The sequence below is a fragment of the Sus scrofa genome, chromosome 16 (assembly GCF_054392235.1).
Source record: "Sus scrofa isolate SSC_HxYL_T2T_F1_AM1 chromosome 16, Sscrofa_HxYL_maternal_Yorkshire_Landrace_v2.0, whole genome shotgun sequence".
Taxonomy (NCBI): Eukaryota; Metazoa; Chordata; class Mammalia; order Artiodactyla; family Suidae; genus Sus; species Sus scrofa.
The window spans coordinates 39598005-39622329 of record NC_139398.1 but is presented as its reverse complement, the minus strand read 5'-3'; the positions used below and the strand labels follow the sequence as shown (position 1 = coordinate 39622329).

General features: G+C 43.9%; 1 pseudogene across 1 annotated transcript in view; it reads left to right on the top strand.

Annotated features, from left to right (window-relative positions):
* Positions 1-24325, top strand: part of LOC110257241 (uncharacterized) — a 128028-nt pseudogene that overhangs the window by 4328 nt on the left and 99375 nt on the right. The window contains exon 1 of the transcript XR_014831229.1: positions 20555-20835. The product of XR_014831229.1 is annotated as an uncharacterized LOC110257241, transcript variant X1 (transcript). Of the gene's footprint in view, positions 20836-24325 lie in introns of the transcript that reaches the window.

Genomic DNA, 24325 nt, shown 5'->3' with positions numbered 1-24325 from the left:
TCTACTGTGGTCCAGCAGCTTAAGGATGAGATGTTGCCATAGTTGTGGTGTAGGTCACAACTACGGCTCAGACTCAGTCCTTGGTCTAGGAACTTCCACATGCTGTGGGTGTGGCCAAAAAAATTACAATGTTTTGTAATTTTTAATAATCTACACAGTATCGATCAATGGCTTCTAAAAACTATTAGGTGAAAGTCTGGAGAATTTTGTAATAAATGGATTCGCCTGAACCTATTAACCAATTTAAACTTTACCCAAAGGGACAACCAATCAAATGTGCTTTTTTGTTGTTGTTTTGTACAGAATTATATTAAGTTTTTTTTAATTATAGTTGATTTATAATGTTGGGTAAATTTCTGCTGTACAGCAAAGTGACCCAGTTATACATATACATTCTTTTTTGTCTTTTTGCCTTTTCTAGTGCAGCTCCCGTGGCATGTGGAGGTTCCCAGGCTAGGGGTCTAATCAGAGCTGTAACCACCAGCCTACAGCAGAGCCACAGCAATGCCAGATCCAAGCCTCGTTCTGCAACCTATACCACAGCTCATGGCAACGCCGGATCCTTAACCCACTGAGCAAGGCCAGGGATGAAACCCGAAATCTCATGGTTCCTAGTCGGATTTGTTAACCAGTGAACCACAATGGGAACTCCCATAAATTCTTTTTCTCACATGATCTTCCATCTTGTTTCATCACAAGGGATTGGATATAGTTCCCTGTGCTATAGGGCAGGACCTCATTGCTTATCCACTCCTAATGCAATAGTTAGTATCTACTAACCCCAGACTCCCAGTCCTTCCCACTGCATCCATCTCACCCTCAGCATCCACAAGTCTGTTCTCCATGTCCATGAGTTTGTTTCTTTTCTGCAGGTAAATTCATTGGTGCTATGTATTAAATTCCAGATATAGTGACATATGGTATTTGTCTTTCTCTTTCTGACTTCACTTAGTATGAGAATCTCTAGTTGTATCCACATTGCTTCAAATGGCATTATTTTGTTCTTTTTTAAAGCCTGAGTAGTATTCCATTTTGTGTATGTACCACATCTTCTTAATCCATTCATCTGATGGATATTAAGGTGGTTTTCATGTCTTGGCTATTGTGAATAGTGCTACAATGAACACAGAGGTGCATGAATCTTTTTGAATGAAAGTTTTGTCAGGATATATGCCCATGATGGGATTTCTGGATCATATGGTAGTTCTATATATACTTTTATGAGCTACCTCCATACTGTTTTCCTTAGTGGTTATACCAATTTCATTCCTAATGATAGTGTAGGAGTGCTCCCTTTTCTCCACACCCTCTTTGGCATTGGTTATTTATAGACTTGTTAATGATAACCATTCTGACTGGTGTGAGGTGGTACCTCATAGTAGTTCTGATTTACATTTCTCTAGTAATTAGTGAGGTTGAGCATTCTTTCATGTGCCTGTTGGCTATCTGTATATCTTCTTTGGAGAAATGTCTATTCGGGTCTTTTGCCCATTTTTCAGTTGGGTGGTTTGTTTTATTTGCTGCTGAGTTGTAAGAATTGTTTGTACATTTTGGAGATTAAGCCCTTGTCAGTTGCATCATTTGCAACTATTTTCTGCTAGCCTGTAGGTTGTCTTTTGGTTTTTTTATGGTTTCATTTGCTCTGCAAAAGCTGGTAAGTTTGATTAGGGCCTATTGGTTTATTTTTGTTTTTATTCCTATTGCCTTGGGAGACTGACCTAAGAGAACATTTGTGCAAATGATGTCAGAGAAGTGTTTTGCCTATGTTCTCTTCTAGGAGTTCTATGGTGTCTTGTCTTATGTTTAAGTTTTTTTTTTTTTTTTTGTCTTTTTGCCATTTCTTGGGCTGCTCCCGCGGCATATGGAGGTTCTCAGGCTTAGGGGTCGAATCGGAGCTGTAGCCACCAGCCTATGCCAGAGCCACAGCCACACAGTATCCGAGCCGCGTCTGCGACCTACACCACAGCTCACGGCAATGCCGGATCGTTAACCCACTGAGCAAGGGCAGGGATCGAACCCACAACCTCATGGTTCCTAGTTGGATTCGTTAACCACTGCGCCGCGACGGGAACTCCTGTTTAAGTTTTTAAGCCATTTTGAGTTTATTTTTGTGCATGGTGTTGAGGGTGTGTTTTAGTTTCATTGATTCACATGCAAATGTGCAGTTTTCCCAGCTCTACTTGCTGAAGATACTGTCTTTTTCCCATTTTATAGTCTTACCTCCTTTGTCGTTGAAGATTTATTGACCATAGGTGTCTGTATTTGTTTCTGGGTTCTCTATATTCTGTTCCATTGGCCTATACATCTGTTTTTGTACCAGTACTTCACCGTTTTGATTACTGTAGCTTTGTAATACTGCGGAAGTCTGGGAGATTTACGCCTCCTGCTCCTCCCTGCTTTAGGCTTGCTTTGGCAATTCTGGGTCTCTTATGATAGGACACTGTTTTTTAAATCATAATAATCATATAAATCAACTTATCATAATAATACTAAAAGGTAATGATTTTTAAAACCAGGCCCTACAAACCTCTCCTCAGCCCTCTTCTCTTTATCCTAGGTGCCAAATATTTTGATTTGCTATATGTGCCATGACATGAAAATGTTAAGAAAACGTTAAGAAATGCTTTTTAAAATTATAGCAGCACTTTGTTACAAACTATATTTGTTATATATTTTCTTTCCAAGACTATTCACATAATTATAACAGGAAACAGATGTTTGATATTTTAAAAGCCTCATCCATTGTGGTTTTTATGAAAATATTGAATTTCTGAAGGGATGAAAGCATGCTTGTTGATAACAGCACTATTAACAAGGTAATAAACTATAAAGTCACTTTAGACTGTAGAAGCATTTTAAAAATACTGAAGTTAGTGATTTTTAAGTGGCTTTCACCTCCTGAAGTCCCAGGAGGTAACAGTTAATACTCCTCTCTCCTGCCACACCTCTTGTGGCTTCCTGTACTGAGAAATCCAGCCCTGCTAGAGTCATTGAAACAATCAAAACAAATTCGAAGCATGTCTCCATGAACTCAAAATCAGAAGGTGCATGAGAATTCTACTTGGGCCATAGTTTCATCAGAACATTTTTTTTTCTTCCCTTTTTCTCATCCTTCCTTGGTTTCATATTTTCCCCTCCACTGCACCTTCTACCCACCCTTTGCTGTTTGACTCCTTTTCTCAGTATGATTCTTTTTTTTTCTCTTAACAATCAAAACATAGTCAACAGCACAAGCAAACTTTGATAGGCTGTATTTCAAAGGGAAATTCCCACCACAACACAGAGAATATTTCCTCACAGCTGAGAGTAGCAAGCATGGGGTTAGGGGGTGCACCAGAAATGGGATCAGTCAGCTCTGAGTGAGCCTTACCACCACCAAGGATAAGGGTCTTGAGGTCTTGGCTTCCTCTCCTTTAGGGCTGTAAATGGAAGAGCCCCAGACCAGCACAGTTAATCTGGTGAGTTGGGAAGAAACATGGGCCGAGTCATGGGGCAGTGATGAAGTGGCACAACTGTCCCTTTTGGAGACTGGTTTCCTGCAGACCTTAAACTCTGGAGAAACATCTTAAATAATTTCTTCTAAAAAGCCTTTCTTGGAGGGAGTGGGATAGACTAGGAGTTTGGGGTAATAGATGTGATAAACTATTGCATTTGGAGTGGATAAGCAATGAGATCCTGCTGTATAGCACAGAGAACTGTATCTAGTCACTTGTGATGGGACACGGTGGCAGACAGTGTGACAAAAAGTATATGTATGATTGGGTCACTTTGCTGTACAGTAGAAAGTGACAGAACACTGTAAATCCACTATAATGGAAAAAAAATCTTAAAAAGCCTTTCTTGGGAGTTCCCTTGTGGTGCAGCATTTTAGAGATCTGGTATTTCGGGATTACCACAAATCTTCCATGTTAATTACATAATATCTGCTAAGTGCAATAAATGAAGTATGTCTGTACCCCCCCCCAAAAAAAATTAAAAATAAGGATCAGGTGCCACTCTAGTCAATGCTGTAGCATGGGTTTGATCGTGGTGGCCTGGGAACTTCTGCATGCTGTAGGCTCAGCCAAAAAGGAAAAACGCCTTTCTTTCCTAGCAGCTACTTTTTATAGTGAGTTAGCCCAGCCTTGCATTTTCTTTCTTTTTTTAAATTTTATAATTTTTGTTTTTTCCATTATAGCTGGTTTACAGTATCCTGTCAATTTTCTACTGTACAGCAAGGTGTCACACATATATTACGCATGTATTTACATATTCTTTTTTCCTCACATTCACACATATATTTACATGTTCTTTTTTCTCACATTATCATGCTCCATCTTAAGTGACTAGATATAGTTGCCAGTGCTATCCAGCAGGATCTCATTGCTTATCCATTCCAAAGGCAATCGTTTGCATCTATTAACCCCAAATTCCCAATATATTCCACTCCCTCCCCTCCCCCTTGGCAAACACAAGACTGTTCTCCATGTCCTTGATTTTCTTTTCTGTGGGAAGCTTGATTTGTGCCATAAATTAGGTTCCAGATATATGTGATATCATATGGTATTTGTCTTTCTCTTTCTGATTGACTGCACTCAGTATGAGAGTCTCTAGTTCATCCATGTTGCTGCAAATGGCATTATTTTGTTCTTTTTTAGGGCTGAGCAGTATTCCATTATATATACATATATATATATATATATATACAGATACACACATGCATATATACATATATATATACACACACATACATATATACACATACATACACACACACACACATATATATATACATCACATCTTCTTAATCTAGTCATCTGTCAATGGACATTGAGGTTGTTTCAATGACTTGAATCAACCTATTGTGAATAGTGCTGCAATGAACATGCGGGTGTGTGTGTCCTTTTCAAGGAAAGTTTTGTCTGGATATATGCCCAAGTGTGGGATTGCTGGGTCACATGGTAGTTCTATGTATAGTTTTCTAAGGTACCTCTATACTGTTTTCCATAGTGGTTGTACCAAGTCACATTCCTACCAACAGTGCAGGAGGGTTCCCTTTTCTCCACACCTTCTCCAGCACTTGTTATTTGTGGGCTTATTAATGATGGCCATTCTGACTGGTGTGAGGTGGTACCTCATGGTAGTTTTGATTTGCATTTCTCTAATAATCAGGGATGTTGAGCATTTTTTCATGTGCTTGTTGGCCATCTGTGTGTCTTCTTTGAAGAAATGTCTATTCGGGTCTTTTGCCCATTTTTCAATTGGGTTTTTGGCTTTTTTGCTGTTGAGTTGTATAAATTGTTCGTATATTTTAGAGATTAAGCCCTTGTCAGTTACATTGTTTGAAACTATTTTCTCCCATTCCTTTTTTAATTTTTTTAATATAGTTTCCTTTGCTGTGCAAAAGCTTGTCAGTTTGATTAGGTCCCATTTGTTTATTTTTGTTTTTATTTCTTTTGCTTTGGGAGATTGACCTGAGAAAACATTTGTAAGGTTGATATCAGAATGTTTTGCCAGTGTTCTCTTCTAGGTGTTTGATGGTGTATTTATTATCTTACATTTAAGTCTCTAAGCCATTTTGGCTTTATTTTTGTGTATGGTGTGAGGGTGTGTTCCAGTTTCATTGTTTTACATGCAGCTGTCCAGGTTTCCCAACAATACTTGCTGAAAAGACTGTCTTTTCCCCATTTTATATTTTTGCCTCCTTTATCAAATATTAATTGACCATAGCTGTCTGGGTTTATTTCTGGGTTCTCTATTCTGTTCCATTGGTCTGTCTGTTTTGGTACCAGTACCACATTTTCTTGATGACTGTGGCTTTGCAATATTGCCTGAAGTCTGGGAGGGTTATGCCTCCTGCTTGGTTTTTGCTCCTCAGGATTGCTTTGGCAATTCTGGGTTTTCTGTGGTGCCATATAAATTTTTGGATTGTTTGTTCCAGTTGTGTGAAAAATGTCATGGGTAATTTGATAGGGATTGCATTGAATCTGTAGATTGCTTTGGGTAGTATGGCTATTTTTGCAATATTTTTCCCACCTAGGAGCATGGGAATATCTTTCCATTTTTTTTGAATCCTTTAATTTCCTTGATTAATGTTTTCCCGTTCTTAGCATATAAGTCTTTCACCTCCTTGGTCAGGTTTATTCCCAAGTATTTGATTTTTTGGGGGGTGCAGTTTTAAAAGGTACTGTATTTTCATGTTCCTTTTCTAATATTTCATTGTTAGTGTACAGAAACACGACTGTTTCTGAATGTTAATCTTAAATATCCTGCTACCTTGCTGAATTTGTTGATCAGTTTGAGTAGTTTTTGGGTTGAGTCCTTAGGGTTTTCTATATAATATCATGTCATCTGCATGCAGTGACAGTTTTACCTCTTCTCTTCCAATTTGAATACCTTTTATTTCTCTTGTTCGTCTGATTGCTGTGGCTAGGATTTCCACAGCCTTTCGTTTTCTAACTCCCAGTCCTCCATGCCAGTCAGTTTCTTCCCTCCAATCTCCACACTGTTTTCCATCCTGGCTAGAAGCTGCATCATCCAAGAAAGATAGGATTGGAGGTCTCCAGTGTGTAGGAAAGATAGAGAATGGAGAGGACAGGTTAGAAGGTCTTTTGGAAAATTACCAAAATTTGTTTTATCCTTGTGAAAGAAATTTATTCTCTGCTAACAGTTAACCTGTAATACTTCTATAGCTTGTTTAGTGAATTTTAGCATTGAGGGGATAAAATATGTTTCCGTGTTTTTTTTTTGTTTGTTTGTTTTTTGTTTTTTGTCTTTTTAGGGCTGTGCCTGCAGCATATCGAGGTTCCCAGGCTAGTGGTAGAACTGGAACTACAGCTTCTGGTCTATGGCACAGCAACACCAGATCTGAGCCGAGCTGTGTTTGTGAACTACACCACAGCTCATGGCAACGCTGGATCCTTAACCCACTGAGTGAGGCCAGGGATTGAACCCACATCCTCATGGTTCCTAGCTGGATTCATTTCTGCTGCGCCATGACGGGAACTCCTATTTCTGTGTATTTTTCACTCAAGCACAAACACGTAAATTCTAAGTATACACACACACACACACACACACACACACACACGCGCGCCATGTTTTGTATTGGATAACTTCTGCTACAAGTCAGAAACTAGTGTTCAGCATCATCCATCTACTATTTGCTTTCTGATCAGTTGAGGGTCTGAGGTTAGAAATTCTGTTCTCTTGTCACAAACCTTTATATCCATTCACACACACACTTAATACATCATATATATACATATATATGCATATATGTAGGCACTGTGTTCTATTGCAGGAAACAATGGAATAACACAGAAATGGTTTTGCCCTTAGGTAGGTTACTCTCTTGTCAGCCACCACTCCTTGTAATTCATCTGGAATTACTGCAAAGGGACCAGGATGGCTTCTCAGTGTTGTCTTTTGGTAGCTCCATTGGGAGCGGAAGATGATGTTCCATAGATCCATAGTATATACTACACTACTTGGCTCCTCATTTATTATCTCACTCTTGGAGTACCAAATCAAATCCTGGAAGGAACTTGTGAGTTAGGTGAGGGACTGGAATAAGTTGGGTTTCTTAGGACTAGGGCTTGAGTGACTGAGAACTTCCCTGTGACAGCTGATTATCCTCCATCAAGGAGCAGGTGGGATAGTGGGCTGAGACGCAAGAGCAAGTTTGGAGCTGGGGTCCACACACTGGGCACCCATCCCTGGTCATCATGATAGGTAGTGGTGATGGTGGGGAGGGGGCTTAATTAAAACCATTGAGATTGGGTGGGCCTGGGGTGGAGGAAGGAATAAGGCACTGGTACTGTCTTGGCTCCCAGCCTGTCTCCAACCTTGATGGCTTGAGAACAGAGGGGGAGAGGCTAACAGAGGGGAGATGGAGGGGCTTCTAGGAGACCAGCATGGATAGCCATGGTAATGAAAGAGAAGGTTGGTGAGCATTTATACTGGAAGTAATGAGACTCAGGAATCACTCTCTTTCCTTAGAGTGATGTTTCTCAGCCCTGGCTGAGGCTAGAATCATCTGGGGGGCTTTAAAAAACACTGATGCCTAGGCACCATGCTCCAAGATTCAGTCATTCTTAGTGTGAAGCCTGAGCACTGGTGCTGTGCTGAAAACTCCACAAGTGGTTTTAATATGCAGCCAAATTTGAGGACAAACAGGCTTACCATTGCCTGGAGCTCATTAGAAATGCAGGCTCTTTAGTCTCAGACCTACTGGGTTACAGCCAGCATTTTAACAAGATCCCTAAGTGATTGGTGTGCCCTCCAGGTTTGAAAATCACTGCTCCATAGGAAAATGGTCTTCAGGCAAATGGAAACTAGCTAGACTGGGGGCTAGGCATGCTCTCCCTTCCAGGCCTAGCCTCTCTTCCCTTTTTCATAAATGATTTCTTTCAGCCCCTTCCTTCATCTTCTCCCGCTCTTCATGTTCCTCTACGATTTTCCTTAAACCATTTGATAGAGAGGCCATCTGGCTCTGCTTATAGCCATCCCTTTCTGATTCTCTGGCTTCCTCCTGGCCTTGAATTCAGATGAGCGATATTTTAGCATTGGGATCACTCAGTCCTTTGATACCCACCCCTACACAGGGCCGAGGATCTCTATGGATTTTGTGGTTAAGACTGTATTTTCTTTTCTGCCTGCCTGCCTTTCTGCCTTTGTCTTCTTTTTTTTGTCTTTCTAGGGCCCCATCCACTGCATATGGAAGTTTCCAGGCTACTACAACAGCCACAGCAACACCAGATCTGATCCACATCTGTGACCTACACCACAGCTCATGGCAAAGCCGAATCCTTAACCCACTTAGCTGGGCCAGGGATGGAACCTGAGTACTCATGGCTACAAGTCATTACTGCTGAGCCAGGAAGGGAACTCCCAAGGCTACATTTTCTTGTACATTGTCTCCATGATTTCCTCCCACCGGCAAAACTGTTGCATTACAAATCTGTCATCCTCAGCCTCAATGCAGCTGTATGAATAGCCTGTTGTTCTCATTTCCTTCAGCATCCACCATCTGCTGCTATTGCCTAAGCTTCTTGTTTACCCCCAATTCTCTCTGCATATATTTATTTAATCCTGGATTCAATACAGGTTTACACATTGCATTTGATTGTTTCAAATATTTTGAATGACTGCATAAAATAATATAGATTATAAAATTAATCATGTCCCTTAATGCTGGACTTAGTTTTTTAGCCACAGCAGACTTTGAGAAATGTTTGCTTAAGGATCTTTACACATTTCAAATTGTTTATTACAATTTAAATGATTGAAATGACTGGGTGTGAACATTTTTTAGAGCTCTTTATATTTCCAAATTGTTCTCCAGAAACGTGCTATTAGCTTAAAACCTCACAAACCGTGATATTGCTTATCTCACCTCAGGTTTGGGCAACACTGTAGAATAATACGGTGTTTACAATTTTTTCCTAATATAAATTGGCAACAAATGGTTTCTCTGATTTCTTACATTCTAAAGATACTTGTATATTTGTTTCCTTTTTCTTTTTATTGAAGTACAGCTGATGTACAATACTCTGTTGGCTTCAGGTGTCCTACACAGTGATTTTTACATTTGCATATAGTATGAAACGGTCACCACAATAAGTCTAGTAATCCATCTGTCCCCATACAAAGTTATTATAATATTATTTACCATATTCCTTATGCTTATATTAGGCACCCATGGTTTATTAAGTTTATAAGTGGAGGTTCATACTTCTTAATCCCCTTCACCTATTTGACTCCCCTCACCTCCCGTCTGGCAAACACCTGTTAGTTCTCTGTATCTATGGGTCTGAGTCTGTTTTTGTTTTTCTGTCTTTTTTATTTTTTTTATTTTTGGGCCATACCAGTGGCATATGGGCATATGGACGTTCCCAGACTAGGAGTCTAATTGGAGCTGTAGCCACTGGCCTATGCCACAGACACAGCAAGGCCAGATCCAAGCCACATCAAACCTCATGGTTCCTAGTTGGATTCCTTTCTGTTGTGCCATGATGGGAACTCCTGTGTGTGTGTGTGTGTATACAGATTTTTTTTTTATTCCACATGTAAGTGAGATCCTGCAGTATTTGTCATTCTCCGACTTATTTTACTTGGTATAACACCCTCTGGATCCATCTGTGTTGATGAAAACGGCAAGATTTCATGTTTTAAATCACTAAGTAATATTCCAGGCATATACACACCACATCTTCTTTATCTGTTCATCTTTTGATGGTCACTTAGGCTGCTTCAGTATCTTGGCTATCGTAAATAATATTGCAGTGAACACTGTTGTGCTTCTATCTTCCGTTTTCTTCAGATAAACACCGGAAGTGAAGTGACTGGATCATATGGTAACATTTTTAATTTTGGAGGAACCTCCATACTGTTCTCCATAGTGGTTGCACTAATTTATAATCCCATAAACAGTACATAGGTGTCAGGTGGTATCTCATTGTGGTTTTGATTTGCATTTTCCTGATGATCAGTGATGTTGAACATTTTTTCACATGTCTGTTGGCCATCTATATATCTTTGGAGAAACGTCTATTCAGATTCTTTGCCTTTTTTTTTTTTTTTTTTTTTTTTTGTCTTTTTAGGGCCAAACCCACAGCATATGGAGGTTCCCAGGCTAGGAGCTGTAGCCACCAGCCTACACCACAACCACAGAAATGCCAGATCCGAGCCTCGTCTGCAACCTACACCACAGCTCATGGCAACGCCAGATCCTTAACTCACCGAGTGAGGCCAGGGATCGAACCCACAACCTCATGGCTCCTAGTCGGGTTCATTTCCACTGGACCACAAGGGGAATTCCCATCTTTTGCCCATTTGTAAATCAGGTTTTTTTTGTTGTTGTTGTTGGTTTGTTTGTTTGTTTTTTAATGTTGAGTGGTACGAGTTCTTTGTATATTTTGGATATTAACCCTTTATCAGAGATATTGTTTGCAGTTATCTTTTCCCATTCATAGGCAGCCTTTTCATTTTGTTACAGCTTGCAAAAGCTTTTTGGTTTGATGTAGCTCCGTTGTTTTAATTGTGCTCTTACTTCCCTTGCCTGAGGAGACCGATCCAAAACCACATTGCTAAGACTGATGTCAAAGAGTGTATTGCTAATAGGCTAGAAGGAGGATTCCAAATGCTGCTTGCCAGCGCTGGTGTTATCACCATAGAATGAGCTCCCCCCAAATGGTCAGGTCACCACCAGCATCTCCACCCTCAAGGGGAGTCCCAGTTGCCTCCTGCCTCTCTGGGAGGCTCTTTAAGAGCAGCAAGTGGGTCTGACCCACACACCTACTGCCTCTGCTCTGGGCCTTGGAGCATGTGAGATTTTTGTGTGTGCCCTTTAAGAGTGGACTGTGTTTCTTTAATCCTCCAGCTCCTGAAAATACCTCCACACCCCCACCCCCATTTTCAAAGCCAGACCTTCTGGAGGGTTCTTAGTGCAGCATTCCTGAGCTGGGGAGACTGATGTGGGGCTCGGACCCCTTGCTCCTTGGATGATTGATTATCCTCCCATTTGTGGGTTGCTGACCCAGGGGTGTGGGTTGCTGTTTCTATACCTTGACTCTGCCCTTCCTACTCATCTCATTGTGGTTCCTTCCTTATGTCTTGAGTTGTGGAAGGTTTTCTCAATTATTCTTCAGGCTGTTCTCCTAGATAGCTGCTCTGTAAGTAGTTACAGTTTTGGTGTGTCCGTGGGAGGTGGTGTGTTCCGGGTCTTCCTATACCACTGTCTTGCCCCCCCTCCCAATTGCCAAAGTTTCTAATCGCTGTCATTTTGTGGGGTCTAAACTGCCTTCTTGGATTCCCTCTGTTTTCTAAATTCTTAGGTTAAAAATATCTTTTATACTCATAAAATATGAGCCACTATCGAAGATGTCATGAGCATTAAGCATGGTCTTTTTGGGCTTAAAGTCAACCCTATGGGGTCCTTGTCTGGCTCTCCAACTAGACTGAGAGAGTAAGGAGAATGGGAACCAGACCTCATTCATTTTCTGAGTGCCCAGCACAAAGCAGACTCTTGCGTCTGTTAATTGAATTTTTAGGTTTAATGGACAGAGTTAGTGGACAGAGTTAGTCCATTAAACATAGGAAAAAGGTGTGATCAATCTATATGCAAGATGGAGGAAAACTATATTTGTGTCCATCAATGTTTCTGAAAGCAGAGAATTAGAAATTAACTGTGAGTATTAGAATTATAATTTCACCAGGTATTTGATTTAAAAAGTCAAAATAATCCTTTTACAGCAAGAAGACACAAAAACTCTTGAACAGCCACTCTTTTTCTTTTTGGCACTTGTTCTTCCTTGCTGGTAAGTTTCTACCTTAAAAAATAACAATAGACAATTATTGAGTACTTTTTTTGTTGTAGGCATTTTGGAAAGCACTTTACCTGTTAACTCTGAGGCAGGTTCAGATGGTCTCCAACTTACAGTGGTCTGACACAATTTTTTGACTTTTTGATGGTGCAAAAGTGATAAACATTCTTTAGAGACCACATTCTGAATTTTGAATTTTGATCTCTTCCTGGGCTAGTGATATGCCATACGATACTCTTTTTATGTTGGGAGTGGCAGCTGCAGCTCCAAGTCATGAGATCACGGGAGAAAACAGATAGACTTACAAGCATCCTGTACCCATACAACCATTCTTTTTTTCAATTTTAGTATGAGTTGTTCATCACTTTATTCTTTTAGTTATTAGAAAACATATTCTAGATATACTAGATTGTTGTTAGATGATTTGAAAATGTGTTATCCCATCCTTTGGGCTTTGTTTTCATTTTTTTTTCCTTTTTACAGTCAAACTTTTGGCACATGGAAGTTCCCAGGGCTAGGTGTCAAATCAGAGCTACACTTGTGGTCTGCACCACAGCTATAGCAACACAGTATCCGAGCTACAGCTGTGACCTGCTGTGGCAACATGGATCCTTAACCCATTGAGCAAGGCCAGAATTAAAACCACATCCTCACGGAACCTGCTGAGCCACAATGGAAACTCAACACTTTCTTATAGAATAAATATTTGTGCTAGATGATTTGTGTCAGATGATTTTGCTCAACTGTAGGTCCATGTAAGTGTTCTGAGCACAGTAAGGTAGGCTAGGCTATGATGTTTGGTAGGTGAAATCTATTCGATGCATTTTTGACTTACAATATTTTCAATTTACAGTGGATTTATCAGGGTGTAACACCATCATAAGTCAAGGGAGATCTGTGCTCTTACTTGCCCTCACGTTCCAGGTGAAAAAAACAAGGTTTTAGAGATGATATTGACCCAAAGTTAGTAAATGTTGGGACCCATATTTGCACAGAGAGTTTGAATCCCAGAGCTCAGGATCTTGTACTTTTGCTCACTTGCACTTAAGAAAAAAACAAAACAAAAACTCCCTTTTATTGGGATGTTCAAAAATAGAAAATGAAAATAAGTAGATGTAAGTCGATCTCAGAGAGAGGGCTTAGTTCTCCTGCCTCGCATCTTTCCCACATTAGAGTCAATTCAACTTTGAAAAACATCATCTAGGATGGTCCAGTTCCCCACCATTCTGCCCTTTGTTGATTTTTTGACATCCTAAGAGGCTGGAACAGTTGACCCTATCTCTTAGCCCAGGTACACTGCTTCTTTAGGTCTCACTGGAGACCGAAGCTATGGCTCAGCTGTGTTTTTCCTGTAGAAAGCGGGGTTGAAATTCTGCAGTGGAGAGGCATCATTAGCCTTACTCCAGGAAACTTTTGGGCCATTGGGCACTGCCTTACTACCTCAAGCTGGTTGACCACCCCCCCCCCCTTCAGCCACAGGCCTCAATTCTCCTTGGACTAGGATCGAACCCACACCTCTGCAGCAACTTGAGCCACTGCAGTCCCATTCTTAACCCACTGTGCCATGGCAGGAACTCCATTTGTCTGCTGTTTCTATGGGCAGTCGTGGCTGGCATTGGTCTTGGTTGACATTGACATTGATTTAAAACGCCAGAATTGATGGAATTAAGGGGGAAATTGGGCCATTCCATCATCAGATCCTTCTTACCAGCTGCAAGTCCTGGAGTTGCTTTCACAGGGAAAACCAAAAGTAGAACATTCAAAATCAAGATGTGGCTTACACTCTCCAAGGTTTGTTTCCATTACACCTTTATATCGCTGACGAACATGCATTTAAAACTACTCCTCTTTTACTTATTCTTTCCCTCCTTTTCCTCCTCTCCCTAGATCAGTTTGCCTAATGAAAGACAAATCATTAAATAAAGAGTCTTCTAAATAGGTTGCTGGAAGCCACTTTACCAAATTTACTCACTGCTTGAATCTTTTAGTTCACTGAGCAGTTTTAATGAACTATGATTGCATTTTAAGGAACGTGGAATTTGTGTCTGTCTCAACCGTTTTTCTGCTGCTGCCAATCCATGTGAAATAAAAAAATCCTAGAAAAAGATAAAAGGTCAAAGCTGACCCTTATGTAGTGTTAAGTGCTAATGGCACAAAATACAGAGAGTGAGCTTGATTTTGTAAACATATGTATTACATGCATTTCCACAAATATGCCTGTATGTGAGATAAAGATAGGAAAATGTCAACTAAGAGTGATGTAAGTACTGGTTGCAATTGCAGGTGATTGACTTTTATTCTTGAGTCTGTTTTCCTTTTTCATGTTTTTCGCAATGGATGCATATTGTCTCTGTACTACTAAAAAGGGTTACCACAGGGACTGGTACGCCTTAAATATAACTTCTGGAACTGGACCTGGACATGCCAACGCTGCCTCTCACCAGCTGCAGGACTTTGAGTAAATGAAATTGAACTACCCTCTTCCCAGCAGGTGTTCTCACTTGATACACGCGGGTAATAAATTTCTTACTGGTTAGGATTAAATGGCACCATATGTAGGGTCTCAGGCACACTCAGTAGGGGTTCCTTGATTAGGGAACCGAGCTCTGAGCTCAACCCTTGATCCAAGGCAGTGTTTGAGATCTCAGTGCCTCAGGGGCTCTCCCTGCTCTAACCCACGACCCTGACCTACAATCCCGCCGGGGAGGGAGCCGCTGCCTCCTCTTGCCTTCGCACCTCGGTGGCTGGGGTGACTCGTTCTCCCCGGTGGCCTCTTGAGGATGAGGTGCAGTCTCTTCCCAGGCTCCACGAGTTTTCGGTGAGTACAGTGAGGAGGCCGGGATGGGCAGCGGGTAAGTAGGAACGGGGTGGCGCCTCACACCCTCCCCTGCTTGTTTGGGGTGCGGCGAGGGGAGGTGCGCCTGTGCAGGGGTTCGCTGGGCTGCGGTTGTGGGTTCCCGGTGGGCGGCCGGAAACTGAGACAGGAAGCCTTGGGGTGGGGTGGGTGTGTGTGTCTGTGTCTGTCTGGTGGGGGGGCTTGGCAGGCGACGCCAAGCTCTCAAGGGCTGGGACAGGTCCTTCGTTCGCGGAGGGCACTAGTCAAGAGTACTGGAACGCGGAGGTGGCCGAGCCACACTCAGGACCGTGGGCGCCCCGGCCGCGGGGCCGCCTTGGCCCGCGCCCCCCCAGCCCCCGCGTGCTTAGCGCCGCAGCGCAGCGCCTTCGGCTGGTTTCTCCCGCCCCTGATGGTCCCTGTTCCCTCGGCTTCTGTCTACCACCCACCTGGATGCCTGCAGCCGCTGGCCTCTCTCCCCCCGGGTGCTCAAAACCAGCAGCGCCCCGGAGAGGAGAAAGAGGGTCCCCCGTCCTTTGGGGCCGCGCGGGACCCGGGTGCGGGGGATAGGCCCCCCACCATCCGTTTCCCAAAAGTCGCCGCAGATGTGCGGCCACCGGGAGTCACGTAGTGTGCGGCGAGCGTCGGAGCTCGGAGAGGCCTGGGCGGGGGTGACCGGGCGAAGCCAGAGTGCAGAGGCTTCTCACGAAAGGGGAAGCTCCTTGCGGGGGTGCAGCTTTCGGCCGAAATTTAGCTCCGCAGGAGCTTGGGATGTTTGCTGTTCTCCCCTCGCCTTTAGTTTCATTTATTCTCTTCCAAAGAGCATGTTCCTTCCCCGGATGTTGGGTGTTTTCCATCCTCCCTCAAAAAGGATACGCCGGGAAAGGAACATGCAGATCGTTGAACATTCTTTGGTTGGAGTCTGAGGAAGGCTCATCTTGACGCTAAGGAGACTCGCGTTTTCGGGGAGTGTAAAATTTGCAAAATCAGGATGTTTCCCCGCCCCATCTCTCTTGAAGACAACTCTCTCACTCCCCGACCCCCGATACCAGCTGTCTGCTGCGCCAAAGCTTGAGGAGCCCAGGCCTGAAGTCTTTGGCGGTTAAGAGTAAGTAGAGAGATTTCACAAGATTCAGCTGTAATGGTGGTGCTTGGGGGCGAGAGAGAAAGGACTAGAAGTCCTGAGGCGGAAGGGAGTGGCTTTCGATTGAAACAAAGCTCGAGTAGACCCCAGAGGGGAAGCCTCTGTGGCACCACCCCCTCTTTTCTGTCCCATTCCAGCTTCTAGTCCTCCCTGGTGCTTGTAGTTAACAGTACTGTTTTAGACTTAAACATTTTGCTAAGTGAGATCGTGAAGTGTACTCGCCACATGCAAGCAACAACAACAAGGCGGTGTGCGTGTGAAAGAAAACTTTTGGAGGTGATGTGTTTTTGTGGCATAGCTTGTGGTTTTGCCAGTGTATGCTGATCTCCAAACTGATGAAGTTGCTTATGGTAAATATTTATGACTTGTTTGTGTGTCCGTCATACCTCAATAAAATGGTTTAAAAAAAAAAAGCTACCTTTTGGAGTTCGTGCTGTGTTGCAGTGGGTTAAGATTGGCATTGCAGTGGCTTGAGTTGCTGGGGAAGCATGGATTTGATCCCATGTGGGCACAGTGGGGTAAAGGATCTGAGGGAGCCCCAGCTGTGGCTGAGATTCAGTCTCTGGCCTGGGAACTTCCATATGCAGTGGATGCGGCCATTAAAAAAAAGTTACATTCAGTGGTCTAAAAACTTTCTGTATCAATAGTTTACAGTGTAAATCATAGTTACAGAAATGAAACTTGAGACCATATTACTATTTCATTTAGAAACTTTATTAAAACGACTGATTTTTCTCAGACAAGTTATATCCAATGCCTTTTTTTTTTTTTAAATTGAAGTCTGGTTGATTTCCAATGTTGTGTTTCTGGTATACAGCAAGTAATTTATTTATAAAAACAGACACATAAGTACACATACGTATACATCCCACCAACCTTTTTCATATTCTTCTCCAATATGTTTTTTCTTTTTTAAACTGGGATATTGAATGTAATTCCCTGAGCTAAACAGTAGGATCTTATTATCTGTTTTATGCAACTTTGTTGTTTATCTATTTTACATGTAGTCCTCTGTATCTGCTAATCCCAAACTCCTAATGCGTCCCTTCTCCACCCCCTTTCTCCTCTGGTAACCATAAATTTTCTAGGTTTGTGAGTCTGTTTCTGTTTTGCAAATAAGGTCATTTGTGTCATTAATTTAGTTTCCACATGGCCGAGTAGTATTCCATAGGTATGCACTATGTCCTGTGTGCATTCATCTGTCAGTGGCCATTTACTTTATTTCCAGGTCTTGGTTATTGCAGATGGTGCTGCTATGAACACTGGGGTGCATTATCTTTTCGAATCGGAGTTTTCTTCAGATATGCGCCCAGGTGTGGGGTTGCTGCATCAAATGGTGACTCCACTTTTAGTTTTTCAAGGGACATCCATACCGTTGTTCTCCTTAGTGGTTGTACTAGTTTACATTTCCATCAGAAGTTCCATCCAATCTTAATGGGACTATTAGGCATTAAATATAAGTTTTGAAATTAGACCTGCAAATTCCAACACTGCCTCGCACTAGCTGTAGGACTTCTGAGTAAATCGAATTGAACGACCCTCTCCCCCAGCAGGTGTTATCACTTGATACACGCGGGTAATAAATATCTTGGCAATGAGGGTTAAAAGGCACCACGTGTGGGGTCTCAGGCACACTCAGTAGTGATTCCTTCATTAGGGAAGGAGCTATGAGCCCAACCCTTGATCCAGGGCAGTGTTGAGATCTCAGTGCCTCCCGCGGCCCTCCCTGCACTGGAGGTGGGTGAGGGTGTTGGTTCCAGACCAAAGATCCCGCCGGGGAGGGAGCCGCTGCCTCCTCTTGCCTTCGCACCTCGGTGGCTGGGGTGACTCGTTCTCCCCGCGGCCTCTTGAGGATGAGGTGCAGTCTCTTCCCAGGCTCCACGAGTTTTCGGTGAGTACAGTGAGGAGGCCGGGATGGGCAGCGGGTAAGTAGGAACGGGGTGGCGCCCCACACCCTCCCCTGCTTGTTTGGGGTGCGGCGAGGGGAAGGCGCGCCGGTGCCGCGGCTTTGAGGGTCCTTGGTTCGCGGAGGGCTCTAGTCGAAAGCAGCTGGAAAGGGGAGGCAGCCGAGCCACGCTCAGGGCGGTGGGCGCCCTGGTCGCGGGGCCGCCTTGGCAGGCGCCACCCCAGCCCCGGTGCGCACCAGCGCCCCAGCGCGGCCCCTTCGGCTGGTTCCTCCGGCTGGTTCCTCCAGCTCATCCAGCCCCTCGGTCACCCCTGTTCCCTCGTCTTTTGTCTACCACACCCACCCGGATGCCTGCAGCCGCTGACCTTTCTCCTCCAGGGGCTCAAAGAAACACCAGCAGCGTCCCGGGAGGAGAAAGAGGGTCCCCCGTCCTTTGGGGCCGCGCGGGACCCGGCTGCGGGGGCTGGACCCCCCGCTACCCATTTCCGAAAAGTCGCCGCAGATTTTCGGCCACCAGAAGCCGCCTAGTGCAAGGCAAGCGTCGGAGTTTGGAGAGGCCTGGGCAGGTGTGACCGGGTGGTGCAGAGGCTTCTCAAGAAAGGGGCAGCTTTTTTTGCGGGGGGTGTGTGTGTGGGGGAAGCTTTCGTCCGAAATTTAGCTCCGCTGGGGCTTGGGATATTTGCTTTTCCTCCCCAACGTCTGCTTTATTCTCTTCCAAAGAGCATGTTCTGTTGCCGGATTCTGGGCATTTTCCGACCTCCTCAAAAAGGATATGCCGGGAAAGGAACATGCAGATAGTTTAACATTCTTTGGTTGGAGTCTGAGGAAGTGTCACCTTGACGCTAAGGAGACTTGGCGCTTTCAGGGAGTGTAAAACTTGCAAAATTAAGATCCCCCCCTCCGTCTTTCCTAAAGACAACTTTCTCTTCCCCTGCCCCAGCTTTCTTCAGCATAAAGCCTTGATGAGCCCTAGGCTGGAATCACTGGAAGTTAAGGAGTCTGGGGGGGGGGGGGATTTGAAAAGTTGCAGCTGTAATGGAGGTGCTGGGCGGGGGGGGGGGAGGGGGGGGGGAGAAAGAACTAGAAAGTCCTGGAAGTGGGGCGGGAGTGGCTTTAGATGGAAGCAAAGGTCAGGATGACCCCAGGGGAGAAGCCTTTGTCGTGTCCCCCCCCCCCCACTTCCTTTCTCTCCCATTCCTGCTTCCAGTCCTCACTCAGGCTTGTAGTTAACAGTAGTATTTTTAGATTTAAAATTTTGCCAAGTGAAAAATTTCCTTAAGTGTACGTGTTACATGCAAAAAAAAATACATAAATTACGTATATATATATATATGAGGGGGTGAGAGGAAACTTGAGGAGGTGATGTATTTGTTTGCATAGCTTGTGGTTTTGCCACTGTATGCTTCTCTCCAACCTGATGAAGTTGCTTATATTGAATATTTATGGCTTGTTTGTGTGTCAGTCATACCTCAATAAAATGGTTTTTAAAAAAGCTGCATTTGGATTTCTTGTTGTGTTGGCAATGGTTTAAGAATCTGACTGTGGTGGCTTAAAGTGAGTTAAAAGATCTGAAGGTGCCCCAGGCTGAGGTTCAATCCCTGGCCTGGGAAATTCCATAAGCAGTGGGTGTGGCCATTGAAATAAAAGTTACATTCACTGGTCTAAAAGTTTTCCATGTCAGTGGTTTACAATGTAAATTATGGAAATGAAATTTCGGACACCATAGTAACATTTCATTTAGAAACTTTCTTAAAAGGACTGATTTCTTCAGTACAAGTTATATCCAATAGTTTTTTTTTAATTTTTATTTTTTGAATTGTTGATTTACAGTGTTGTGTTAGTTTCTGGTATACAGCAGTTTCTGTTTTGCAAGTAAGTTCATTTGTGTCATTAATTTAGTTTCCACATGGCCGAGTAGTATTCCATAGGTATGCACTATGTCCTGTGTGCATTCATCTGTCAGTGGCCGTTTACTTTATTTCCAGGTCTTGGTTATTGCAGATGGTGCTGCTATGAACACTGGGGTGCATTATCTTTTCGAATCGGAGTTTTCTTCAGATATGTGCTCAGGTGTGGGTTGCTGCATCAAATGGTGACTCCACTTTTAGTTTTTCAAGGGACATCCATACCGTTGTTCTCCTTAGTGGTTGTACTAGTTTACATTTCCATCAGAAGTTCCATCCAATCTTAATGGGACTATTAGGCATTAAATATAAGTTTTGAAATTAGACCTGCAAATTCCAACACTGCCTCGCACTAGCTGTAGGACTTCTGAGTAAATCGAATTGAACGACCCTCTCCCCCAGCAGGTGTTATCACTTGATACACGCGGGTAATAAATATCTTGGCAATGAGGGTTAAAAGGCACCACGTGTGGGGTCTCAGGCACACTCAGTAGTGATTCCTTCATTAGGGAAGGAGCTATGAGCCCAACCCTTGATCCAGGGCAGTGTTGAGATCTCAGTGCCTCCCGCGGCCCTCCCTGCACTGGAGGTGGGTGAGGGTGTTGGTTCCAGACCAAAGATCCCGCCGGGGAGGGAGCCGCTGCCTCCTCTTGCCTTCGCACCTCGGTGGCTGGGGTGACTCGTTCTCCCCGCGGCCTCTTGAGGATGAGGTGCAGTCTCTTCCCAGGCTCCACGAGTTTTCGGTGAGTACAGTGAGGAGGCCGGGATGGGCAGCGGGTAAGTAGGAACGGGGTGGCGCCCCACACCCTCCCCTGCTTGTTTGGGGTGCGGCGAGGGGAAGGCGCGCTGGTGTGGCGGCTCGCAGGAGTGGGGCTGTGCGCTCTTGGTGGGTGGCCGGAAAGTGGGACTGGAAGACTTGGGGTGGTGTGGGGCGGGGGGGAGGTGACGCCAGGCTCTCTGGGGCTGGGAAAGGTCCTTCGCTCTCGGACGGCACTAGTCAGGAGCACCTGGAACAGGAAGGTGGCCGAGTCACGTTCAGGACGGTGGGCGCTCCGGCCGCGGGGCCGCCTTGGCCTGTGCCTCCCCAACCCCTGCGTGCTTAGCGCCCCAGCGCCTCGCCTTTGGCTGGTTTCTCTAGTTCCTCCAGCCCCTTGATCACCCCTGCTTCCTCTGCTTCCGTTTACCACCCACCCGGATGCCTGCAGCTGCCGGCCTCTCTCCCCCAGGGGCTCAAAGCAGCGCCAGCAGCGCTCCGGGAGGAGAGAGAGGGTCCCCGGCCCTTTGGGGCCGCGCGGGGGATTGTCTCCCCGCTATCCATTTCCCAAAAGTCGCCGCAGATTTGCGGCCACCAGGAGCCACCTAGTGCACGGAGAGTGTCAGTTCGGAGAGGTCTGGCCGGGGGTGACCGGGCGAAGCCAGAGTGCAGAGGCTTCTGAAGAAACGGGAAGCTCTTTGCGGGGGTGCAGCTTTCGGCCGAAATTTATCTCCGCGGGCGGCTTGGGATATTTGCCTTCCCTCCCCACCGTCTGCTTTATTCTCTTCCAAAGAGCATGTTCCTTCCCCAGATGTTGGGTGTTTTCCATCCTCCCTCAAAAAGGATACGCCGGGAAAGGAACATGCAGATTGTTGAACACTCTTTGGTTGGAGCCTGAGGAAGGCTCATCTTGACGCTGAAGAGCCTAGAGCTTTCAGGGAGTGTAAAATTTGCAAAATTAAGATCCCGCGGCAAGTCTTTTTGAAAGACAACTCTCCCATCCCCCGATCCCCATCCCCAGCTGCATAAAACCTTGATGAGCCCTGGGCTGTGAGTCTTTGGAGGTTAAGGAGTCTGTAGGAGGATTTGAAAAGTTGCAGCTGTAGACCAGAGGGGGAGAGAGAAAGAACTAGGAAGTCCTGGAAGGGGAAAGGAGTGGCTTTAGATGGAAGCAAAGCTCAGAATGACCCCAGAGGAGGTCCTTGTGGCCCCCCCGCCTCCTTCCTTTTTCTCCCGTTCCTGCTTTCAGTCCTCCCTCGTGCTTGTAGTTGACAGTACTGTTTTACAGTTTTGCTAATTGAGATCTTTAAGTGTACTCGTCACACGCAAAAAATTGGGGGAGTGTGTGTGAGAGGGAACTTTTGGAGGTGATGTATTTGTGGCATAGCTTGTGGTTTTGCCAGTGTATGCTTATGTCCAAACTGATGAAGTTGCTTACAGTAAATATGTATGGCTTTTTGTTTGCCTGTCATACCTCAGTGAAATGGTTTTTAAAAAGTTACATTTGGAGTTCCTGCTGTGTTACAGTGGGTTAAGATTGGCACTGCATTGGCTTGAGTTGCTGGGGAAGCATGGATTTGATTCCATGTGGGCACAGTGGGTTAAAGGATCTGAGGGTGCTCTAGCTGTGGCTGAGATTTCAGTCCCTGGCCTGGGAACTTCCATATGGAGTTTGTGCAGCCATTGAAATAAAAGTTACATTCAGTGGTCTAAAAATTTTCCATGTCAATAGTTTACAATGTAAGTTATATTTACAAATATGAACTTTCAGAGACCATATTAATATTTCATTTAGAAACTTTATTAAAAGGACTGATTTTTCTCAGACAAGCTATATCCAGTGGGTTTTTTTTTTTTTTAAATTGAAGTCTAGTTGATTTATAATGTTGTGTTTGTGTGTGTGTTTCTGGTATACAGCAAGTAATTTAATGTGTGTATCTTCTTTTTCATGTTTTTCTCCTTTATGGCTTATTACAGGGTACTGAATATAGTTTCCTGTGCTAAACAGTAGGACCTTGTTATCTAGATTACATATAGTACTTTGTATCTGCTAATCCCAAACTCCTAATATATTCCTTTTCCACACCCTTTCTCCTCTAGTAACCATAAAATTTCTGTGTATGAGAGTCTGTTTCTATTTTGTAAATAAGTTCGTTTGTGTCATAATTTAGTTTCCACATGGCTGAGTGGTATTCCATATGTTTGTACCACGTCCTCTTTGTGCATTCATCTGTCAGTGGCCATTTACTCTATTTCCACATCTTGTTTATTGTAGATAATGCTGCCATGAACATTGGGGTGCATTATCTTTTCGAATTGGTGTTTTCTTCAGATATGTGCCCAGATATGGGGTTGCTATATCAAATGGAGACTCTACTTTTAGTTTTTTAAGGAGCGTTTGTACTATTCTCCAAGTGGTTGTATTAGTTTACATTTCCACCAACAGATGTTCCATCCAATCTTTTTTTTAAACTTTAAGAATGATTTTTATTTTTTTCCATTTTAGCTGGTTTACAGTGTTTTGTCAATTTTCTACTATACTGCAAAGTGACCCAGTCACACATACATATATACATTCTTTTTCTCACATTATCCTCCATCAGGCTCCATCATAAGTGACTAGATATAGTTCCCAGTGCTATATAGCAGGATCTCATTGCTCATCCATTCCAAAGGCAATCATTTGCATCTATTAACCCCAGACTCCCAGTCCACCCTCTCCCCCTTTGCAACCATAGTCTGTTTGCCATGTCCATGCGTTTGTTTCTTTTCTGAAGGTAGGTTCATTGGTGCCATATATTAGGTTCCATATGTAAGTGATATCATATGGTATTTATCTTTCTCTTTCTGACTTAGTATGAGAATCTCTAGTTCCATCCATTGTTGCTGCAAATGGCAGTATTTTGTTCTTTTTTATGACTGAGTAGTATTCCATTGTGTACATGTACAACATCTTCTTAATCCATTCATCTGATGGATATTAAGGTGGTTTTCATGTCTTGGCTATTGTGAATAGTGCTACAATGAACACAGAGGTGCGTGAATCTTTTTGAATGAAATTTTGGTAGAGATATATGCCCAGGAGTGGGATTGCTGGATTGTATGGTAGTTCTATATTTAGTTTTCTGAGCTATCTCCATACTGTTTTCCTTAGTGGTTGTACCAATTTATATTCCCACCAACAATGGGAGGAGGGCTCCCTTTTCTCCACACCCTCTCCAATATTTGTTATTTGTAGACTTATTTATTTTTTGGGGCGGGGGGGGGCACACTCATGGCATATGGAAGTTCCCAGGCCAGGGATCCAATTGGAGCCACAGCTGCCAAATTACGCCACAGCTATGTGGGACCCTAGCCATGTTTGCAACCTATGCCACAGCTCATGGCAATGCCAGATCCCCAGCCCACTGAGCAAGGCCAGGGATTGAACCTGCATCTCGTGGATACTAGTGAGATTTGTTTCTGCTGTGCTATAATGG